Here is a 24,396-nt window from a genome sequence, read left to right on the forward strand (position 1 = left end):
ATTCTCTGATGGTAGTTTGTATTTCTGTGGGATCGGTGGTGATATCCCCTTTATCATTTTTTATTGCATCTATTTGATTCTTCTCTCTTTTCTTCATTATTAATCTTGCTAGTGGTCTATCAATTTGTTAATCTTTTCAAAAAGCCATCTCCTGGATTCATTGATTTTTTTGAAGGGTTTTTTGTGTCCCTATCTCCTTCAGTTCTGCTCTGATCTTAGTTATTTCTTTCCTTCTGCTGGCTTTTGAATGTGTTTGCTCTTGCTTCTCTAGTTCTTTTAATTGTGATGTTAGGGTGTTGGTTTTAGATCTTTCTTGCTTTCTCTTGTGGGCATTTCGTGCTATAAATTTCCCTGTACACACTGCTTTAAATGTGTCCCAGAGATTCTGATACATTGTGTCTTTGTTCTCATTGGTTTCAAAGAACATCTTTATTTCTGCCTTCATTTCGTTATGTACCCAGTAGTCATTCAGGAGCAGGTTGTTCGCTTTCCATGTAGTTGTGTGGTTTTCAGTGAGTTTCTTAATCCTGAGTTCTAATTTGATTGCACTGTGGTCTGAGAGACAGTTTGTTATAATTTCTGTTCTTTTACATTTGCTGAGGAGTGCTTTGCTTCCAACTCTTTGGTCAGTTTTGGAATAAGTGCAGTGTGGTGCTGAGAAGACTGTATATTCTGTTGATTTGGGTTGGAGAGTTCTGTAGATGTCTATTAGGTTTGCTTGGTGCAGAGCTGAGTTCAAGTCTTGGGTATCCTCATTACCTTTCTGTCTTGTTGATCTGTCTAATGTTGACAGTGGGGTGTTAAAGTCTCCCATTATTATTGTGTGGGAGTCTAAGTGTGTTTGTAGGTCTCTGAAGACTTGCTTTATGAATCTGATTGCTCCTGTATTGGGTGCATATATATTTAGGATAGTTAGCTCTTTTTGTTGAATTGATCCCTTTACCATTATGTAATAGTCTTCTTTGTCTCTTTTGATCTTTGTTGTTTTAAAGTCTATTTTATCAGAGACTAGGATTGCAACCCCTGCTTTTTCTTTGTTTTCCATTTGCTTGGTAGATCTTCCTCCATCCCTTTATTTCGAGCCTATGTGTGTCTCTGCACGTGAGATGGGTCTCCTGAATACAGCACACTGATGGGTCTTGACTCTTTATCCAATTTACTAGTCTTTTTCTTTTAATTGGGGATTTAGTCCATTTACATTTAAGGTTAAATGCAACCTCCACCTCCCGGGTTCACACCATTCTTCTGCCTCAGCCTCTCAAGTGGCTGGGACTATACACGCCCGCTAGCACGCCAGGCTAATTTTTTGTGTTTTTAGTAGAGATGGGGTTTCACCATGTTAACCGGGATGGTCTTGATCTCCTGACCTTGTGATCTGCCCGCCTTGGTCTCTGAAAGTGCTGGGATTATAGGCATGAGCTACTGCACCCAGCCTAATTGTTGTTGTTTTTTTTTAAATCAGCTTTGTTAATATATGTCTCACAACTTACAATACATACATTTTACTTCTACATATATATTATAAACATCATAACCTTGCTGCTATTTTTGTTTAAATTGTCAAATATATATTTTTAAAGACTTAATAAGAAAAAGCATATTTTTACTCATGTATTTATCATTTCTAGTTCTCTTCATTCCTTTTGGTTAGAATTAGATTTCCATCTGGTATCATTTTCCTTCTGCCTAAAGGGCATTCTTTAACATCTCTTGTATTTGGATCTGTTGGTAATAAATTCTTTCAGCTTTTGTATGTTTGAAAACATCTTTATGTGCCAGATATACAGTTCTAGTTTGACAGTTTTTCAGTATATGAAAAATGTTACCCCATTGCCACCTTACTTGCATAATTCTTGATAAGAAATCTGACATTCTTTTGTTCTTCAATATTTCACGTCCCCAATTCCCCAAATTTTGCTGCTTTTAAGATTTTCTGTATGAGGCCAGGTGCAGTGGCTCACACCTGTAATCCCAGTGCTTTGGGAGGTCAAGATGGGAGGATAGCTTTTGAGGCTTGGAGATCAAGAATAGCCTAGGCAACATAGTGAGACCTCATCCCTACAAAAAATACACACACACAGAGAAAATTATTGATTTTGATCAGTTTAGTTATGATGGGCCTTAGTGTATTCTTCTTCATGTTTCTTATGCATAGGTTTTGTTTAACTTCTTAGAGCTATGAGTTTTTAGTTTTTATTATGAAGTTTTGGAATATTTGCAGCCATTATATATCTTCAAATTGGTTTTCTGACCCTTTCAGGCCACTTGAAGTTGTCTCATAACTCACTGATACTCTTTTTTTTATTTTGTCTCTTTCTCTGTGTTTTATTTTGCATACCTCCTTTGCTGTGCCTTCCATTTTACTAATATTTTCTTCTATAATACCTGAACTGCTATTAATCTCATCAAATAAATAAAGCTAAATATTTCCTACTGCTGGGGCAAGACTTTTCTTAGTATTCCATGGCATAGAGCACTAAGGGGTCCCTAATCCCAGGTACTACAGCTGTATCAGTTCCTGTTAGGAACCAGGCCACACAGCAGGAGGTGAGTGGTGGGCCAGCAAACATTACTACCTGAGCTCCACCTTCTGTCAGATTAGCAGAGGATTCTCATAGGAGCACAAACCCTATTTTGAACTGCACAAGTGAGGGATCTAGGTTGTATGTGTCTTATGAGAATCTAACTAATGCCTGATGATCTGAGGTGCAACAGTTTCATCCTGAAACCATGCCTCCTGCCCTTTCCATGGAAAAATTGTCTTCCACAAAAGTAGTTCCTGGTGCCAAAAACATTGGAGACTTTGATGAGAAAAATAGTGAGATTTTCTGCTTTAGGTCTTGGAAATAGCCACTATTTCCAAATGTATATGTGCCTCAGGTACTGTTCCCTCTTTTTTTTTTTCCTCTTAATTGTTTTGGATGTTTCTTTCCCAGGTACTGACCTGGTATATATTTAAGAAAAGACCCTCTACAGAATTCCAGATTTCTCTGTAAATCTTTCTGTTCTCTGATATTGTGATCTTTCAGCTCTTAACTGCTCTGAAATTCCCAGACTCTCAGTTCTATTTCCTCAACTCACTGGAATCTACTACAGTTCTCCTCCTTATGCCATATTCTGGAAACTCTTGCAATAAACTCTTGTAGTCATATTTTCTCTTTCCATCTCTGTCTACCTTTGGGACTCCAATTAAAATAATAATAATAATAATAATAATAAGAAGAAGAAGAAGAAGAAGAAGAAGAAGCCACTTGTAGTTGACCCATGTCTCAGTGATTCTGTTTTCAATATTTTTGTTTTTCTATCTGTTCTTCATTTTGAATAATTACTCTCTCCCCTATTTTTTCTTTTTTTCTTTTTCTTTTTCTTTTTTGAGATGGAGTCTTTTCTGTCACCCAGGCTGGAGTGCAGTAGTGCAGTCTTGGCTCACTGCAACCCCCGCCTCCCAGGTCAAGCGATTCTCCTGCCTCAGCCTCCCTAGTAGCTGGGACTACAGGCACGTGCCACCATGCCCAGCTAATCTTTGTATTTTTAGTAGAGATGGGTTTTCATCATATTATTTAGGCTGGTCCTGAACTCCTGATCTCATGATCCTCTTGCCTCGACCTCCCAAAGTGCTGGGATTACAGGTGTGGGCCACTGCTCATGGGCTCTTTCTTTTTTTTTTTTTTTTCAGTCAAATTCTCATTCTGTTTCCCAAGCTGGAGTGCAGTGGCGCAATATTGGGTCAATGCAACCCCTGCCTCAGCCTCCCAAGTAGCTGGAACTACAGGACTGAGTGCACCACCATGCCTGGCTAGTTTTTGTATTTTTTCTGGAGACAGGTTTTTCTGTGTTGCTCAGGCTGGTTTCAAACTCCTGAACTCAAGCGATCTGCCTGTCTCGACCTCTCAAATTGCTGGGATTGCAGGCATGAGCCGCCACGTCCGTCCTTGAATAATTTCTATTACTCTGAAGTTTACTAATTATTTCATCTACAATGTTTAATCTGCCATTAATCTCATCCAGTTGACATTTTGTGTCTGACATTATAGTTTTCATCTCTTGAATCTTGATTTGGGCCTCTTTTACTCATGCTATGGCTCTACATAGTATGCTTATGTTGTCATGTGCTTATGGAATGTTGTTATAACAATTGTTTTAATATCCATGTCTACTAATTCTATCACTTTTTTTATCTGATTACTGCGTTATTGGTTTTTTCTGATTACCTGGGTATTGGTTCTTTCCTCATACATGTGTACTGAAGACTCCAGAGGAATCCCTTGCATATCTCGATTTCTCACTTTCCACCTCTTTCTTCTTCAAGCAGCTCTCTCCTCTCCAGTACTCTGCCCCAGCATGTGGTAGCCAGCTTGGCCTCCCTGAATGGAAACTACTTGACTCTATTTAGGTTCTTCCTTCTGCTCTGCAGCCTGGGAACTCTATTCAAGGTGTAAGTTTGAGTAATTGTAGCACTTACCTTATTGTGCCCCTTCTTTGTTTATTATCCAATGCCTGAAAATTGTGTTTTCATATATTTTGTTCATTGTTAGTTGTTTAAGATGGGAATATAAATCTACTCCCTGGTCCTTCATAGTGATTGGACGTGTAAATCTCTGTTGATTTTGGTTTTTCCCTTTTTCAGGTAACTCGCTTTTTTTTTCAAGATTGCCTAATTTTTTTTATTTGAATTTGAGTCTTGGTCTGTTGCCCAGGCTGGAGTGCAGTGACATAATCTCGGCTCACTGCAACCTCCACCTCCTGGGTTTGAATGATTCTCCTGTGTCAGCCTACCCAGTAGCAGGGATTGCAGGCACCCACCACCATGCCTGACTGAGTTTTGTATTTGTTTTTTTTTTTTCAGTTGAGATGGGGTTTCACCATTTTGGCCAGGCTGGTCTTGAACTCCTGACCTCTAGTGATCCACCCACCTCAGACTCCCAAAGTGCTGGGATTACAGGCATGAGCTACCGCCCCCAGCCTGAATTTGAATTTGATAATAACTATGATTTATCTCTATGGGAATTCTGTACTGAGTTTTCCTGGAACATTGTATTCATTTTAAACTGTAGATTTCATTCCCAGTTGACTTTCTTGTCCCCAAATATTGTTTCTCCTTTACTTGACCTATTGGAGTGTCAGAAAATGACCATAACCTTCACTGATAAATGTGTTATGGGGAATATTTGAGTAAAAGCAGAAATTGCAAGTTGTGGTGAGAAAGTACAGTAGACCCTTGAACAGTGTAGGGGTTCTGGTCACTGACCCCTTCGAAAATCCACATTCAACTTTTACCTCCTCAAAAGCTTAACTACTAATAGTAGTTAATTGGAAGCCTTACTGATAATGTAAATAGTTGATTAACACGTATTTTGTATATGTATTATATTCTGTATTCTTACAATAAATTAAGCTAAAGAAAAGGTAATGTTATAATATATGGAATGAAAATATATTTATTATTCATTAAGTGGAAATGGATCATCATAAAGGTCTTTATCTCAGTCATCTTCATGTTGAGTGGGCTGAGGAGGGGAAGAAGAGGAGGGGTTGGCCTTCATGTCTCAGAGGTTTGCAGAGGCAGAAGAAAATCTATGTATAGGTTGACCTGCACAGTTCAAATTCATATTGTTATAGTATCAATTGTAATCTTAAATTCATCTTCAGGTTGATTTAATGTCAAAATTCCCTCAAATATTATTCTAGACTCTATAAAATGTTCTAGATACCATTTTATCACTGAAAAATAAATGTGAAAGCTCTCAGCTAAGATATAGTTGTTCATCTTTGTGTAATTACTAGTATTGTAATTTTTTGTAATTTCTTAGTCATCTCTGCATAGTGTTTGAATTACATTGTAAGTCCAGTGGGATTTTGTTTAGAAATCTATTCATTACTTCAAAAAACATCTCTTTAGGATAGGAAAAAAGGTTCCCAGTTTCAAATAACACTGTAAAGAACTAATCATCTTGCAAGTTTAGGCTTATGAATGGGGAAAATTTTAAACTTTAGGTATTAAAAATATATTTAAGAAATAGATTTTAACAAACGTTCAGTACCTTGTGACTTACCCTGCGTAAACAAGGTCAGCCAAATTTGTACCCTGTTTCATGGATTAGAAATTAAACACTGTAAGTGAAAGAATAATATGTCATATCTTGTCAGTAATTTTGTGAGAATATGAGACTTGTGGTGAGTTTTCCTTTAGCACTCATGCCTGTTTTCTTTTTTAAATTATTTTTTTCAGTTCCTATGTCTCTTTTCCTCTCTTCATTTATTTATAACTCTCTCTTGACCACTTCTATCTGTTTTCAGCCTAGAATTTTACTGCTTTGGAGAATGTGGTTTTTGTGAGGGTACAGTTTTCAGATGTCACTAATGTTTGCTTCTGGAGTAAGGGAAGTATGATTGTGGGTCAGTAGAGGAAACATGGTATGAAGAAATGTACAGCCTTGGCAGTAAATAATAGAATTCATACTTACAAAGAAACAGAAGTATATGTATATTAAAGGCAAGTAAGAGTCACTACCAAATATTTACGTTTTACATCTCCTGCTTTGTTTGCCCTATGGGTTTTTCATACCTATTCCATGAGTAACAATTTTTCTTAGTAAAACTTTCATTTATACTCAGTTACAATTAAATATCTTTGTCAGTAATCTAAAAGCAACAAAGCCCTTAAAATGAGGCAGTGTGATAAATTATAAGAAATCTTATCTAAGAAATCCTATATTTGAAATTTTACGTGTCAGTAATGTAGTCTGTGTCCATCGAATTAACAAGTTAGAATGAATTTATAATTAAATAATATCATTTTTTAGTATTTGGTTATCTTTTGGCAGTATTTACCAAAAGATATGGTTAAACTAAAATGTGACTAGAAATTTAAAAAGATTGCTCAAAATTTCATGCTCAGAATTTAGAACATGTCATCTAGTATTCTTTGCTCTGTCATGAAAAGATTTGAGAAAGTTTCAGTGAAAGTGAATTAAGTTGTTTTGTAATGGTCACCTGATAGAAATTGAAGTAATATATTTTTTTAAAAAGGCAAGTGTTACTTACTTAGGCCAGGTGCAGTGGCTCATGCCTGAAATTCTAGCCCTTTGGGAGGCCGAAGTGGGTGGATCACCTGAGATCAAGAGTTTCAGACCAGCCTGGCCAAAATATTTAGTAGAGACCAGCCCATCTCTACTAAAAATACAAAAATTAGCTAAGCATGTTGGTGCACGCCTTAATTCCAGCTGCTAGGGAGGTTGAGGCAGGAGATTCACTCGAACCCGGGAGGCAGAGGTTGCAGCGAGCCAAGATCATGCCACTACACTCCAGCCTGGCTGACAGAGCAAGACTCTGTCTGAAAACAAACAAACAAAAAACTTACTTAAAGTGATAGCTTTAAACCTTATTAGAGCATGAAACAAGGCTTTGTAACATAATTTATGCTGTTACAATAAGTACACTTGGGCAGAGTAAGTGAACTAATGTTTTTTTATAATTTAAGCTAGTCTGTGAATGACAGTTGATTAAATAATGTCACAGCTCTTTATATATAGCATTTAAATAGAGTTCAAAGTATTTTTGGAATTTATTAATTTGTAATATTCTTCTAAGATTATTAAAGAAGTGGGATAGCTAAACTGTGTCTCGCCTTTTATCACTGTTCCAAGTGCAGTTTTGAACTCTTATGTGTTAGAACTCCCATTATATTGGTCAAATCGATGATCACCATATGATCACCATATGACTTTATTCCTACATTTTTGCCTCAAATTTTTAACTATCCTATTCTGGACTGCTTAATTAACTTCTTTAGGGATTAACTATGAATATTTAAGCCTTTATTTTACAATGTCCTTGCAGGTGACCTTAACTATTTCATTTATAAATACAGAGAATAAAATGAAAAAAAATCTGTAGAGTTGTTTGTTCTATTTGGAGCTTTTCATGTTGGTGTAAAATTCCTGACACTTAACACATATGAATCTTTTTCACTCATGTTTAGTAATTTTATTTGACAGTCACTTCAAGTGAAGCCCAAACTGTGTTAACATTTGAGTTAAGCAAAGACATCTTTGCTTAAATGTAACATGTAGAGGTGAACACAGGCATGCCTTGGAGATATTGTGGATTCAGTTCCAGACCACCACAATAAAGCAAATATAATAAAGAAAGTCACATGAATATTTTGGTTTTTGAATTCATATAAAAGTTGTATTTACACTATATGGTACTCTCAAGTGTGCAGTAGCATTACACCTTTAAAAATTACATACTTTAATTAAAAATACTTTGTTGCTGAAAAATGCTAATGATCATCTGAGCCTTCAGTGAGTAATAATCTTTTTGCTATTGGAGGGTCTTGCACTAGTGTTGATGGCTGCTGACTGCTCAGGGTGGTGGCTTCTGAAGGTTGGGGTAGCTGTGACAATTTCTTAAAATAAGATAACAATGAAGTTTGCCACATCAATTGACTCTTCTTTCATAAAAGATTTCTCTGTAGCATACAATGCTGTTTGATAGCATTTTACTTATAGTAAAACTTCTTTGAAATTGGAGTCAGCCCTCTCTAACCCTGTTGTTGCTTTAACAATTATGTTTATGCAGTATTCTGAATTTTTCATTGTCATTTCAACAGTGTTCATAGCGTGTTCACCAGGAGTAGATTCCATGTCAAGAAACCACTCTCTATGTTCATCTATAAGAAGCAATTTCTCATCCATTCAAGTTTTATCATGTATTTGCAGCAATTCAGTCCTGTCTTCAGGCTTCACTTCTAATACTAGTTCTCTTGGCTATTTCCATCACATGTGCAGTGCCTTCTTCCACTGAAGTCTTGATGCCCTCAAAGTCATCCATGAGGGTTGGGACCCACTTCTTCCAAACTGCTATTAATGTTAATATTTTGACCACCTCGCATGAATCATGAATGTTCTTTTTTTTTTTTTTTTTTAAGACAGAGTCTTGCTCTGTCACCCAGGCTGGAGTGCAGTGGCGCGATCTTGACTCACTGCAAGCTCCGCCTCCTGGATTCACGCCTTTCTCCTGCCTCAGCCTCCGGAGTAGCTGGGACTACAGGCACGTGCCCCCATGCCCGGCTAATTTTTTGTATTTTTGGTAGAAACGGGGTTTCACTGTGTTAGCCAGGATAGTCTCGATCTCCTGACCTCATGATCCACCCGCCTCGGCCTGCCAAAGTGCTGGGATTACAGGCGTGAGCCACTGCGTCTGGCTTCTTTGTTTTTTTTAGACAGGGTTTTACTCCTGTCACCCAAGCAGAGAAATGCAGTGGCACAATCACTGCACATTGTAGTCTCAACCTCCCAGGCAGGCTCAAGCAATCCTCCCACCTCATCGTTTATTTTATTTTTGTAGAGATGAGGGTTTTACCATATTGCTCAGGCTGGTCTCAAACTCCTGTGCTTAAGTGATCCTCCCACTGTGACCTCCCAAAGTGGTGGGATTATAGGTGTGAGCCACCATGCCCAGCCCATGAATGTTCTTAATGACAACTAGAATGATGAATTATTTTCAGAAGGTTTTCAATTACCTTGCCCGAACCCATCAGAGGAGTTACTATGGCAGCTATAGCCTTATGAAATATATTACTTAAATAAGATTTGAAAGTCACAAATTACTCATTGATTCATGGGCTGCAGAATGAATGTTGTTTTAGCAGCCATGAAAGCAACATTCATCTTCTTGTATGTCTCCATCAGAGTCCTTGGGTTACCAGATGCATTGCCAATGAGCAGTAATATTTTAAAGGGAATCTTTTTTTCTGAGCAGTAGATCTCAACAGTGGGCTTAAAATATTCAGCATACCGGCCAGGCGTGGTGGCTTATGCCTGTAATCCCAGCACTTTGGGAGGCCAAGGCAGGAGGATCATCTGAGGTCAGGAATTTGAGACCAGCCTGGCCGACATGGTGAAACCCCATCTCTACTAATAATACAAAAATTAGCTGGGCATGATGGTGCATGCCTGTAATCCCAGCTACTCGGGAGGCAGAAGCAGGAGAATTGCTTGAACCCAGGAGGTGGAGGTTGCAGTGAGCCAAGATCACGCCATTGCACTCCAGCCTGGATAACAAGAGTGAAACACTGTCTCAAAAAATAAAAAATAAAAAATAAATTCAGCATACCATACTCAAACAGGTATGCATTCATCCAGGCTTTGTTATTTCACTGATAGAACACAGGCAGAGCAGATTTAGCATAATTCTTAAGGGCTCTAGGATTTTTAGAATGGTAAATGAGCATTGACTTCAACTGAAAGTCACCAGCTGCATTAGCCCCTAACAGAAGAATCGTCCTATCCTTTGATTGAAGCTTTGAAGCCAAGCATTTACTTCTTTTTAGCTGTAAAAGTCTTCAGTGGCATCTTCTGCCAGTGGAAGACTCTTTTGTCTGTGTTGACAATCTTGTTCAGTGCAGCCACCTTCATCAATGATGCTAGCAAGATCTGGGTAACTCATCAGCACCTGCTATTTTACCTTGCACTTTTATGATATGGAGATGGCTTCTTTCTTTCAGCCTCACAAATCAGCCTCTCTTAGCTTCAGACTTTTCTTGCACAGCATCCTCACCTCTCAGCCTTAATAGAATTGAAAAGAGTTAAGGCTATGCTCAGGATTAAGTTTTGACTTAAGAGAATGCTGTCCTGGTTTGATCTTCTATACAGACCGCTAAAACTTTCTCCATGTCAGCAGTAAGCTTATTTTACTCTCTTATTCCTGTGTTCACTGGAGTAGCACTTTTAATTTTCTTCAAGAACTTTTTCTTTCCGTTGATAACTTACCTGTTTGCTGTGAGAGGTCAAGCTTTCAGCCTGTCTCACCTTTCCATATGCCTTCCTCACTAAACTCCATCATTTCTAGCTTTTAATTTAAAGTGAGAGACATGCAACTCCTCCTTTCACTTGAAGAATTAGAGACCATTGTAGGATTATTAATTGGCCTAATGTCACTATTGTTGTGTCTCAAGAAATAGGGAGGCCTTAGGAGAGATAGAGAGATGGGGTAATGGCCAGCTGGTAGAGCAGTGAAAACACAACATTTATCAGTTAAGTTCACCATCTTCTATGGGTGTGGTTTGTGGCATCCTAAAACAATTACAATAATAATATCATAGATCAGTGATCACTATAAAAGAGATATAATAAAAGTTTGAAATATTGAAAGAATTACCGCAATATGACAGAGATCCAAGTGAGCACATTCTATTGGAAAATAATGACACCATAGACTTACTCAAGGCAGGCTTGCCATAAACCTTCGATTTGTTAAAAAAATAAATAAATAAATAAATAAAAAATAAAAACAAACAAAAAAAACCCCACGATATCTGTGAAGTGCAATAAAATAAGGTATGCTCATACCAAAACAGACTTAATTATTGCTATTTCTTACCATTAGTATTAGAGTTCAGTTTCTAATGTTTTCCATTTTCCATATGTTATTGATGTTCATTAAGTTACACAAATTATTTACTGTTGTTACTTCCACCTTAGTAGGGAGAATTTTTGCTGGATAAATTTTCAAACAAGAGTGTGATTATAGGCTGGGCGTGGTGGCTCATGCCTGTAATCCCAGCACTTTGGGAGGCTAAGGGGGGCAGATAATTTGAGGTAAGGAGTTCCAGACCAGCCTGGCCAATATGGTGTAACTACATTCTATAAAAATATAGAAATTAGCCAAGTGTGGTGGTGCATGCCTGTAATCCCAGCTACTTGAGAAGTTGAGGCAGGAGAATGGCTTGAACCTGGGAGGCAGAGGTTGCACTCCTACCTAGGTGACAGTGAGAGTCTCCATCTCAAAAAAAAAAAAAGGAGTGTGATTATAGAAATCCTATTTGTATTTATTTTTAATTTCTCTAGAATTTGTTTTCTTCAGTAAGTAAAAGTCTAATACCAGTTTTTTTAGAGTAACACTGTGATTTTTATACAGAAAGACTTCTTCCAAATTGGAGAATGTACTCCTTTATTCCTATAATTTTTCTTAAGTCTTACTTTTGGCAGCTACCAAAAGTAAAACTCCCTACCAAGATTGAGAAGAAATCTTTGGGAATATTAAAGTAATGTAATTTTTCATTACACGGACTAACCTTTTTACTATGAAGAATTGGGATAGTATTGGTTATAGAAGCTTAGAGCCCTAAAGATAAAGATTGGTAGATTTTGTGTTATGGACTTGTGGCACTATAACAAAGTCTGGGAATTTTATGTGAGATTGGAAACCACACTATGTGCTAATTGCTTCTGAATGGTAAGAAAATAAGCATATGTATAGCATTTAGTTGTTAAGACAGTAGGCACTTATGCAGAGCCCCAAATGAATTAACAAATTGCCTACTGAAATATTTTCACTTCTGTTTTCCTTATGTATTTTAGACCAATCAGCAGTTGCTTGAGAAAATGAAATGTTTACTAAATCTCTTTAATAAACATGTTTAAGAGCAGAAAAACTTATAAACATTCGGATGGCAGTGTACATTTTTATGTGTTAGTTGTCATATCTTTGAAATTGTGTGTAACCTGGACATAAACAATCGAGTGTCTGCAGAAGGGTATCTGTCTTCCAACATATTTACTGAACATATTATAGAATCTTTATAGTTTAATATGATTTACCCCACGTGTTCTGTTGTTGCTGTCTTTTCAGATAAAGTTGAATTTAATCTTTCTTAACAGCTTTTATTGAGGTATTTATGTACCATTGAGTTCACTCATTTAAAAAATATCATTCAGTGGCTGTTAGTGTATTTAAAGAGTTCTGCTACCATCACTGTAATCTAATTTTTGAACATTCTCATCACCACAAAAGGAAGCATTATACCCATCAGCAGTAATGCTCCATACCCCCTGGATTTAGTCTTATGTCCACATTTCTTGTAATAGTTACAGCGATATCTAGTTATTATGACTACAAACAATACAATTGTTCCTGATTACACAAATAATGTATTTATGTCTTTATTGTTGGCATGTAATGGAAGACATAATAAGTCTACTTTGATCTCTTGCTCTTACCTATTTCTCTATTACAAGTGTTATAAAGAGTCTTTTAAGCTTTTGTTCATAAATATAAATATATATATACACATACATATATACACACACATATATATATGTATGTAATGCTACCATGTTTGAGGGTCGTGAGGGTCAGTTCTTTGAAATACCAGTTTTTTTCTGATTTGACTGGATGACATGGTACATCAAGCTTTAAAAAACTATTTGGTAAATTGGTATGAAAAAATGAGAGAACAACCTTTTTCCTTTCTGGTACATAGCAGGAAGGCAAGTTCTTGTATGAACCCATATGTCCTGTTACCCATTTTCAGACCAATATTGGTTTCTCATCTATATAATAGGGATCTTTTGACTCTAACCTCTTAAATCTATCGTGTGTTTTCTTTCTTCACCTTGGAAATAGCTTCTTAAAGCCCCAGACTTCTAGAGCACATTCATATTAACTAACATTGTCCTGGTTTACCAGTTAGGGATCTTAGTAAATCCTAAATAGTTGAAGATGTTCTGAAAGATATAGTGCTGCTTTTTAAAATCTTACTTATCTTGTTCTCTATACAGATTTCTGGCACAAGGTTTTTTTTTTTTTTTTCAATTGTAGTAAGTCCATGGATGCTTTTCTCTATAAGTTTCCCATTTTCCCTTATCACACCTTCACTGCAAACATCTAATTTCTGTCCAGTCTCTCAACTCTTTCCAGCTCTGCTGTCCTAACTAATCATTTTTTGTATTCATCTTTCAAAGTATTTATTTCTGTCTTCATTCTATAAATGACAAGATTATTTAAGATTATTTTGTATTACAGAAATAGTAAAAATCAAATAAAATATAAAATGTAGACTAGTCCACCAAAAATATTTTATTTCATCTTTTCCAGAGAAGTACACATATAGTAAAGTAAATGAGCATTATGTTTTATTATTTATCCTTAATAATATTTTTTTCACAGATACATTGCTTCTTGTAAGTTTAACTTTTTAAATGTGAAAACTGCAATAAACTAAGTTAAATTTTAAAAATATTTTACTTACTAAAGTCAACTGATGTTTTCCTGGTAGATTGACAGGCTTCTTGTGGTAGTTTTTAATCATTTGCAAGTTTTGAGCCCATTTCTAAAACTTTTCTCATTGTAAATATATATTTCCTTTCTTATATTAACTGAGAATTTGTTTTTATAAAAATAAAGTGGGGAATCAGACTCAAAGTGAAACGTTGTAGAGTTAGTGTCAGCAATAAGCAGAATTACTTAAAATCATTCAAATATCTTTTATTCCTTTGTTGTCTTTTTCAAAAACAGTACATTTTAACCACATTAATATAACTGAAGACTTTTTAAGGCTTTGTTTTCCTTTATAGATATTCCCTAATTTCATTTTTATTTCAGTCTGTCAGGGTTGTGATTGTGATGTTTTAAGGTAAACTGTAGTGTTTTCACATCCTCAGATGAACTGATTTGGGAAAATACTTTGTAGGAAGTTTTTTTATATAGTATGTAGACACATTGGTAAAAATCAGTATGTCCACTGGCTTATTAGTTTCACAGATGCTTCCATAATTCTTAGTGTACTCTTGGGTATATTAAATTATCATATCCTGACAGCAATCCTGAAACATGCCAGTCTTATAAAGCCTTATTTCTGAGAACTAAAGCAAGGCATCGGCGAACCATATCTGACATGCCGTGTTAATTTCCATAACTATCATTTCTGGGAGGTGGTAGGATTTCTAAGGCATGGAGAATCTCAGTAAATCTACTTAAAAAAAAAAAAAAGTAAAGTATCTATTTTATTCTTGGGTTTCCAATCATGAGACCTGACTGCTTCAGTCCCACTTAAATAATTTCAAAAATAGTGATAAGCATATTTTTCTCTTATAGATTATTAAATATTTACTCACGTGCACAATGTATCAAAACATTTTGAATTCTGTATTCTTAGTGTTGGGTGTTCATGTTGTGAATGAAAACCTCATTCTGTTACTTCATAGCATATTTATGTATACAAATAATTTTTGCCTTAAGTAGGAAAGAAACAGCTGAAAGATACATAGGTTATTTTGCTTTTTAAAATTTTAGCAAACTATTCTTTGAATCTTCTGTGTGTTTGGGACTGTTTGTAGAGGAAAATTTCATCAAGCAACATTTTGGGAACATTGGTGTTTTGTACTCTTTCCCAAATAAACTTAAACTTGTACTCCCCAAAATAAAATGTTTCTTTGTATATTGTTACCTGCAAGTTATTGATAATGGAAGGAACACCTTTTCAATCCTTAGTCCCCTTTCCCCCAACACAGCTTTTAGATTGTAGATAAACTTCCCAGCTCAGTAATTAACTGAGCTCAGTCATTGCACCCTGTATCATGTGATTTTTTTTTCCAGTGGAATACATTATTAGAGCACTTACACAGCCAGTCTAGCTGCAGCAGCCCAGGCGGCAACAGCAGTGCCATTTTTCACAAAGAAAATGTTGAACAGGAGCCAAATGTTTGGTGGCAGTCTGTTGCTAGGAAATCAAGGTCCTGAGGCGATTAATGACAAAGCAAGCAATAACAAGAAGGCAGAATTACAGATTTAAAAGAGAAAAAAGTGGTTGGTGTTATAATTACCCAAAGAAATCCGCACTCATTAAATTGGCTGTTTTTATGATTGACTTTAATTGGAGGTTAGCTCAGATATTTAGCTCCTTTCCCACCCCTTTAAACACACACAGGCACATAATCTGTAGAACTGCAGACTTGTTTTTCTAAGCATTGAGAGGAGCTTGCCCTGTAATTTGATCCCCACTGACAGATGCATTTTCTATGCTGCCATTTTGAATTAACCTATTGTAGAACAATTTTCTTCAGCCCTGTTGAATAAAACATCCAGTCTGATTACCTCCGATGGATTTGATAGAGTAAAAGAATGTACTTCTCATTGAAGTAGATTGTTTGCATGGACTCTACTGATTTTGAACTCTGCCAGTAAGCACAATCATTTGTAATAAATTTTCAAAGAAATTTGTGAGGAAAAGGTAATGAGAGTCACCCTTTTATAGTTTAATGTTTGGACACCTCCATCAAAATAATATAATTCTTATAAGACAGGTTATTTTTCCAGTAAGCTTTTCACGTGGTTTTAGAAAAACATTCTGAATCTTCATTTAGACTATTCATATATTTAGGAATAGAGTCTTGTATTTACATACTCTAAAATGACCATTCTTCCTCCCCAACAACAGTATTTTAGTGCAAGACTCAATATGCAAAGCACTCTATTGCAAAAATATTTTTGGTATGTACAATATTTAAAGTGATTTTAAGATTGGCCTATTTCAATCTTTGAAGTATTTCCCCCCCAAAAAAATCCCTTATTTAAATTTTTTAGGGTGTGATAAAGCATGTTACTAGAAAAGCATCAATCAGTCTTTCAGATACAACACCAGAGGAACCATCACAGTGTATTTACCTTTCTCAAAAGCTTTAAAAATGAAGTTACATGATGCCTCTGCTCTCCAGATTTCTAATCAAACCCTGGAACAAAAGAGCCAAGCACATTCTATCTGACAATGCACACACTGCTAATCAGATGCCAATGCCAAGCTGTCTGCTTTGTTAAATACTTAGCTTCCTAGAGGCAGGAAGACAGCTGCTATAAGTATGATGAAATTTTGTAGTTCAATCTATTTTTGCTACCCTTGGGCTACCAAGATACTGTTAATTTAGACCACCCCAATTGGTACACTTTAGGGAGTTTTTTAAAGAGTTTGTAATTAAAATGATAAAACATCGTTATTACATTGAAGACCTTCTGTAAGTTTTACATTTGGCAGATACCTACTGAGATAACCCCAGCATGTAATTTACAATGATGTAATGGTTGTAATTGCATTTTAGAAAAAGAGAGAACTATAGGAGCCAAGTGCTTCTATTAGAAGAGTTTTTAAATCTCCTTCTGTTTCATTTAAATCTACTTCTATCCCCAAATTACTTACCTATAATTGACTATAGCAGCTATAAACCTTAAGATGCTATCTGAATATTTTTTAAAAGTTATCACCCTAGACACTGCCACCAGGGGAAGGAAGCTAAAATCTTAAAGTTCTTAACTGATGATGATACTGCCAGTAGGTAGATTATATTCCTTAGCCCTACATAGTTAACTACTTACCCCAGATAATACTGCCTTTTGGGACATGATTCTCAAAACCTGTAGTATGTGAAACCTGTAGGCTTAGCACACTATTAATTGTAAATAAAATGGAAACTTTCGTACTCTGGTGGTTGGGGTCGGGAAGGGGAAAGAGACAGTACAAATAAGCAACCTGGACATTTTTATTGTTTTTTTCTTATCTGTTAGTCTACTTGAAGAGCTATCCTTGAAAGTGAGTGCTTTAGATCTATGAAACTGGGCAGCGGTCATACCACATCTATTAAGACCTAATAATCACATAATTAATATAGCAAATGAAAAGACTGTAAGGTAGTTTTCTATTTTTTTTTTGTTACTACACTGTGGTTTTGTTTTTAATAAATAGTTTTGGCTTTATTTTAAACAATTAAAAATTCAAAACATTTTTATGACCAAAGCTTATAGGTTCCATCCTTGGAAAAAATATTTTATAAATACAGGAAATAGTTGCTTAGGATTGGAATCCAACTCTGTTGACCATGAACAACTTCAAAGTTGATCTCATAATCTTGCATGTTGTGGAATAATACCACGAAAAAGTTAATTAAAGAATTTAGGTGTTTGTTCTCCTGTCTAGAACTCAATAACTTTTAAGTAGTAACTCTCCCTACAGTTTAACTGTTAAGCAGTTTAACTCTTCTGACAGTTTTAGGTTTTATTCTGTGAAGACTCATGATTTTTAATTTTTGCATCCTAATTTTTCAGTTGTTTCAGGTATTGAAATTACAAATGATGGGAAAGAAAAGTGGTTGACTACAAAGGGGATACAAAAGGCAATTTTTAGGGTGATGTACTGTTCTGTATGGTACTATGGTGGTGGATATGTGATTCTATGCATTTGTTAAAGCCCAAAGAACTAAATCACAAAGGGTTAATTTTAATGTATGCAGGTCTTTTAAATGTTAGGGATTTCAGGATGGAATGCAAGCTGTAACAAATGAATCTAATTGTATTACAAATGTATGGCATAACTTCACTGAGTAGGTGGGGGAAAAGGAGCTGACCTCAGTAACTTTGGAAAATGGTATTTTGACTGGACAATGTAAAGCTAATGACTAAGGAACACTATAGAAACACTGTATTCTAGTTGGTAAATTTGTTTCTCATAACGATATGGGTTAACAGTTCTGAACCCCTTTACATGTATCCTGGGGTTGAACAAATATTTTCTCACTATCAGGAAGGGATGTTACAGATAAATAAACAAGAGGGGAGAGCCAGAATGAAACCTGTGGTACTGAATTAGAGTTGGAGATATAAGTATTTACCCATGTTTAGCTTAATATATGTAGATGGATAGATGCAGAAATAATCATAAATACATGTATATATGTGGATTAGTATACATGCATATGTTTCCTAACTGTGTTCACTGAGAAGGCCTAGAAGCAGTGATATCCCAGTAGCCACAAACACATCCAGTGCTCATATCCCGGTTTGTAAATCCTATTCTCCAATAAAAGGATCCAGGACTCCTTTTAAATATGACTGATTCTGGGGCTGGTGATGGAAAAATACAACATAAGCATGGAATATCTTGTAGTGCCAGAAGGCAAGAGATTTCTTAAAAATAATAAAGATTAAGCATGCCAAAAGGGACACATGAGCCAACATGAAAGAACTCCCAATGGCCATAGCTGGAATAATTAGAGCAACAAAATAAAACATGTAGCATTGGATTAAGGATATTAAATAAATATACATGAGTTCATGGTGTTATGTATAAATCGCATAAATAAATAAATGGAAGAGAACAGATAAATCTCCCTGACAGAAGAATTCCAAATAACATATTGCCCCCTCCAGAAGGTGGATCCTACTTCCCTTCTCCTTGAGAGTATGAGCTGGATTGAGTGAGTCAGATCCAAAAATTGAGTTTGGAAGACAGCGAAATACTGACTTGACTGTTTCCATTGGAGAAAGCTGGTAAACAGTTATGTTAACTAAGTGATTAAGGTTAACATCACAAATGGGAAGTCATGTTGATGTGAAAAGGTGGAAACTTCATCTCTCTGATATTCTTTCCCTAAACCTGTAGCCTCAATCTAATCATTAGGAAAACATCAGACAAATCCCAGCTGATGGACATTCTACCACATAAGTTGAGCATTCCTGAAAACTGTCAAGATTGTGAACAACGAAGAAAGACTTCAAACATCTCACTGACAAGAAGAGACTACAGAGTCATGACAACTAAATGTTACATGGTTTCCTGGATCAGGTCCAGAATAGAAATAGGATATTAGTGTAAAAACTGGTGAAATCTAAATAAAGTCTTAACTTTAGTCAATGATCCACCAACATTGGTTTCTTGATTTGGACAAATGTGCCTTAGCATCTTAGCATAAGATGCTAAGATAGTGATATTAGAACAAATTGAATGAGGGGTACACAGGAAGTCTGTATATTATACTTGTAATTTTTTTGTATATCTATTTTTTTTTGGAGACGGAGTCTTGCTCTGTCGCCAGGGCTGGAGTGCAGTGGCCGGATCTCAGCTCACTGCAAGCTCCGCCTCCCAGGTTTACTCCATTCTCCTGCCTCAGCCTCCCGAGTAGCTGGGACTACAGGCGCCTGCCACCTCGCCCGGCTAGTTTTTTGTATTTTTTTAGTAGAGACGGGGTTTCACTGTGTTTGCCAGGATGGTCTCGATCTCCTGACCTCGTGATCCGCCCGTCTCAGCCTCCCAAAGTGCTGGGATTACAGGCTTGAGCCACCGCGCCCGGCTTTTCTGTGTATCTAAATTCCCAAATTAAAAAAAAATTATTTGAGGTCGATCAATGGGCTGACTATATTGACAAGATACTGATAGGTTACGTGTTGAAAAAAAACATCCAATATAAAATAGAGAAAAAGTCAGTTCCATCCCTTCCCACTCCCCCTTTACCTACCTACTTCCCAATACTCATCATTGTGATTTGGTCAGAACAGGGCTTAGTGCCAGAGGTCAGGGTGACTGAGGGTGGAGGAGTTGTGGGCAGTGGGTTCATGGCTGTCACAATAATGCTGTGGCAATTCTGTGGTTTCCCAGCTGGGAGTTAGGAGTGGGGGAGGGCTGCAGCCTGATGACAACCAGCTGAAGTAAGAGCTGCCTCTCCCTTCCCTAGCTGCTCCATCACCTGAACCCAAGACCACGCCAAATAAGGTATGGATGGGGATGCTCTTGCTGAGTCTGTTCTGCAAGAGGCAAAGAAAGGGTAGTTGCTCCAACCCCACCTTCCTCATATACAAGGGTGAGGGGAACAGGAGCATGTGGCTGCTACTAGCAAAGGAAAAGTAGGAGAGCAATAGAAAGGGGAGGAAGTGGGAAGAGCAGAAAATCAATATTATTTAAAAAGTGACTGAAGACTTAAAATTGAATTAGTATTTGTACAGAAAGGTGCAGGTAGAATAACTCACTCTGGCCCATGATCAAAATTATGTGGAGAAATCATGGTGGGCCCCTTCCTCTGTCCCCAGTGGTGGCCCCAGTTACTGAGTGCGATTGGTTAGAATGGATTCCAGTCTAGTCGTTCAGGCAGAGAAAGTAGTTGCAGTGGGCAGGCAAGAGAGGCTCAGTTGATGCAGCAGTGGCTCTTGCTTGCTGGGTGGTTCTCCTGGAGGTTTCAGCCTGGAGCACCAGATGTATTCTGGGGCTTATTTTTAGGAATCTTCTTAGCTACCGCCATGAAAATTTCATTTACATTCATTGCAGTCTTTGCTGATGTCTCCACAGTCAACTGTTGTCGTCTGCATAGTCCTGTACTTCCTGGAATTCCAGGGCTCTCTTGCTGGCCAGGTCTTGCTGGCCTTGTTACCCACAAGTACAGTGATGATGTTGGGGCTGGCCTGCCTTTCTAGCTCCTTCACCTGTTTCTTGGCTGGTGCAAATGTATCTTTTTTGGTGATTTCGTAGTACAGCGGGGCTGGGCTACCATACTGTTCCTGTCCAGTGCTGCCCCAGATCTCAAACTTGACTATTGTGTTGTCTAAGCAGACAGTCTGTGTAAGGAACGCTGCTCTGATTATGCTCTCCTGGTACTCTTGAAATTGTCCCTTGACAAAGTGGAGGACAAGGCTGGATTTGGCCACCACAGAGTCATTGTTCCCAGTGGCTGGTCCACTAGGTTGTGTGCTGTGCCTCACCGACCCGCCACTACCCGTCCAGCTGTCATGGTACTAGAGAGCATGCGGACGGGAGCCATTGCTATGCAAAGAGGCACTTAGTTGGGGAGGGGGTCTCCAAGACAACTCAAGGGCAGTAGCATTACTTGGGGCTAGGGCTCAGACAGGCTCCACTTCTGTCCCCCCACCCCCAGCGATTTCTCCAAATAAAAATTTTACTTAAACACAAAGACCATGTATGTACTTAAACACCTATCTAAAGAAATAAAATATGGCCGGGCATGGTAGCTCATGCCTGTAATCTCAGCACTTTGGGAGGCCGAGGCAGGTGGATCACCTGAGGTCGGGAGTTCATGACCAGCCTGACCAACATGGAGAAATCCTGCCTCTACTAAAAATATAAAGTTAGCCGGGCATGGCAGCACACGCCTGTACTCCCAGCTACTTGGGAGGCTGAGGCAAGAGAATTGCTTGAACCCAGGAGGCGAAGGTTGCAGTGAACCGAGATCCCTGTCACTGCACTCCAGCCTGGGCAACAAGAGCAAAACTCCGTCTCAAAAAAAAAAAAAAAATTAAAAAAATAATTCCCCTGCCTCTGTCCACCCCAGAGGGTAACCATTATCCTACATTTTATGATTATGATTCCCATGCTTTTCTTTATAGCTTAACCATGTGTGTATCACTAACTGTTCTATCGTATCTCATAACCTCTTACATAGTTTCCTTTTTTTGTCATGTTTGCTATGTTCTGGATAATTTCTTCAGATCTATCTTCTGATATTGCTAATTGTGTCTTCAGCAGTGTCTCATATTCTGTTTTACCTGACATTGAATTTCATATAATAATCATTAATTCCATTTTCATTTCTTCCCCTGAAATCAGTTTACTTTATCATTTTGATAGACTCACTTCATTCTCATGTATACAATCCTCTTATTTATTTAAATACATTAAACTTATTTTCTATTTTGTGCCTAGCCTAATATTTAAAGCTTATGCAGTTCTGATTTTGCTGTCTGTTGTTTCCTCTGGCTGTTACTCAAACTGCCTTATTTTCCTGTGTGTTAGCTTGTATTCGTTATTTGTGGTGATTTCTGAGACTGAGATTAAGATATGTTTCCAAAGAGAGTATTTACATTTGAATCTGCCAAAAGCCGGGGATACTGTCAACCTGGGAACACATTCAAATAAATGTTGAGCTTCAAGTTTTGTGGGCTGCATAGGTAACATGAGTTCCAGATCCATAAACCTTCATGAGGGTGGGCTTGTGGTTAAATTTTCAGAAAAGATGTATTTACCTCCACCCAGCATCAAGTTTGAAAGAGGTTAATTTCTTTGCTTATTCTTTCTATAGGGTAGACATCATTCTATTCAGCTCTTACACTAAACATTGTGTAGCTCTTTAGGATCCCAACTTTATGTGGAGAGTCTAATTAGACTTCCTATCTTTAATATACCCTAGAATTTATCCCCTAAACCTTGGGTTCAGTAGTGTCCTGGTAAATATTTTAAAACTGGCTCTCCAGGGCAAAAAAAAAAATCCTACTTTCTCACATTTTTCTGTTTCACACTATGGCTGATTTCACGATACCAACCTGAAGTCACTGAACGTGGAGTTGGGAAAAGATATGTACAGTTAGCTTTCTCGAGCCGGCTCCAGTGTATCACTGCCAGTTCTGTACATGGCTGTGAAAACTGAAGCTCAATGCACAGGGCTTGGCATATCCCTCAGAATGAAAGACATCTAAGTGTTTGCCTACCCCCCTGGATTTCCATTTTTACTTTGTTTTAACCTTTTGAGTATTCTGTGTCAACTCAGCGATATACTTCAAAAAAAGATTCTTTTGTTTTCTTTTTATTTTAACCCAGCATTTGTTGTTATTTTTAGCAAAAGGCCTGTGTTAGGGTACCTATTTAGTCAGAAAAAGAAGTCTCTGTTCTTGTTTGTAAATATAATGTATTATTTTTCTTTTTGGGGAAATATAGAAAGAAATAGATGTCTCTATTCTTGTTTGTAAATTTAATGTATTTTTCTTTTTTGAGAAATAGAGAAAGGTACGGAGAATATTAAAATTATCCATAATCCTATCATATATGTTCATTTTACATGCATGTATGTCTCCATAATTTTTATATAATTTGCATTGTATCTATTTCATAATATGATTTTTGTTAATACATAATGAATGTGTGCTCATGCCATTAACTATTCCTTTAAAACAGCCCCCATTATATATGAGAGTAAATATAAAATGCTGCACAGATAGGAATTAGTATAATTCAGAAATTGAATCTGTATTGCATTTGGAAATAATTTTGTCAAAGTTATTCATGCCACATTATTAATAATTGCAAAATATCAGAAACCATATAAATGACCCATTCTAAAAGATTGGTTGAATATACTCTGGAACATACAATAGACTACTATGTTGATAAAAGCTATCTGTTTTTATAAATATATGGAGTAATTTCCAGGAAATATCACATGAAACAAAAAGCAGAAACAAATACCCATAGTGCTACTTGTCATACAAGAAAAAGGGAGAAGTAAAGAATGTGTATGTTCAGGAAGGATAAAGCAGAAAACAATAAAATTAGTTACAAGAGGTAGAAGGGAAAGTGAAGTGGAAGGTATGTGGAGGGGAGTGAGACTTGGATATTGGGGTATACTTTCTTGGCATAGTTTCAACTTTTGAAAGCATGTTAATGTCCAACATATTCAAACAGTTAAATAAAAATGATATCACTGGGACAGGGACCTAAAACTGTAAACAAACAAATGAACTTAATTCATTTTTTATTTTTTTATTTTTCTCTTTATTTATTTTTTTATTATACTTTAAGTTCTGGGATGCATGTGCAGAACGTACAGGTTTGTTACATAGGTATACATGTGCCATGGTGGTTTGCTGCACCCATCAACCCATCATCTGCATTAGGTATTTCACCTAATGCTATCCCTCCCCTAGCCCCCCAACCCTCAACAGGCCCCTGTGTGTTATGTTCCCTTCCCTGTGTCCTTGTGTTCTCATTGATAAACTTAATTTTATTTTATTTATTTATTTATTTATTTATTTATTATACGTTAAGTTCTAGGGTACATGTGCACAACATGC

General features: G+C 36.9%; 1 protein-coding gene and 1 pseudogene across 4 annotated transcripts in view; one reads left to right on the top strand and one right to left on the bottom strand.

Moving 5' to 3' along the window:
* Nucleotides 1-24,396, top strand: part of ADK (adenosine kinase) — a 620,365-nt gene that overhangs the window by 284,557 nt on the left and 311,412 nt on the right. The gene's annotated exons all lie outside the window — the stretch shown is intronic.
* Nucleotides 20,020-24,396, bottom strand: part of LOC105502733 — a 31,492-nt pseudogene continuing 27,115 nt past the window's right edge.

This window comes from Colobus angolensis, unplaced genomic scaffold (assembly GCF_000951035.1).
Source record: "Colobus angolensis palliatus isolate OR3802 unplaced genomic scaffold, Cang.pa_1.0 Scaffold12, whole genome shotgun sequence".
Taxonomy (NCBI): Eukaryota; Metazoa; Chordata; class Mammalia; order Primates; family Cercopithecidae; genus Colobus; species Colobus angolensis.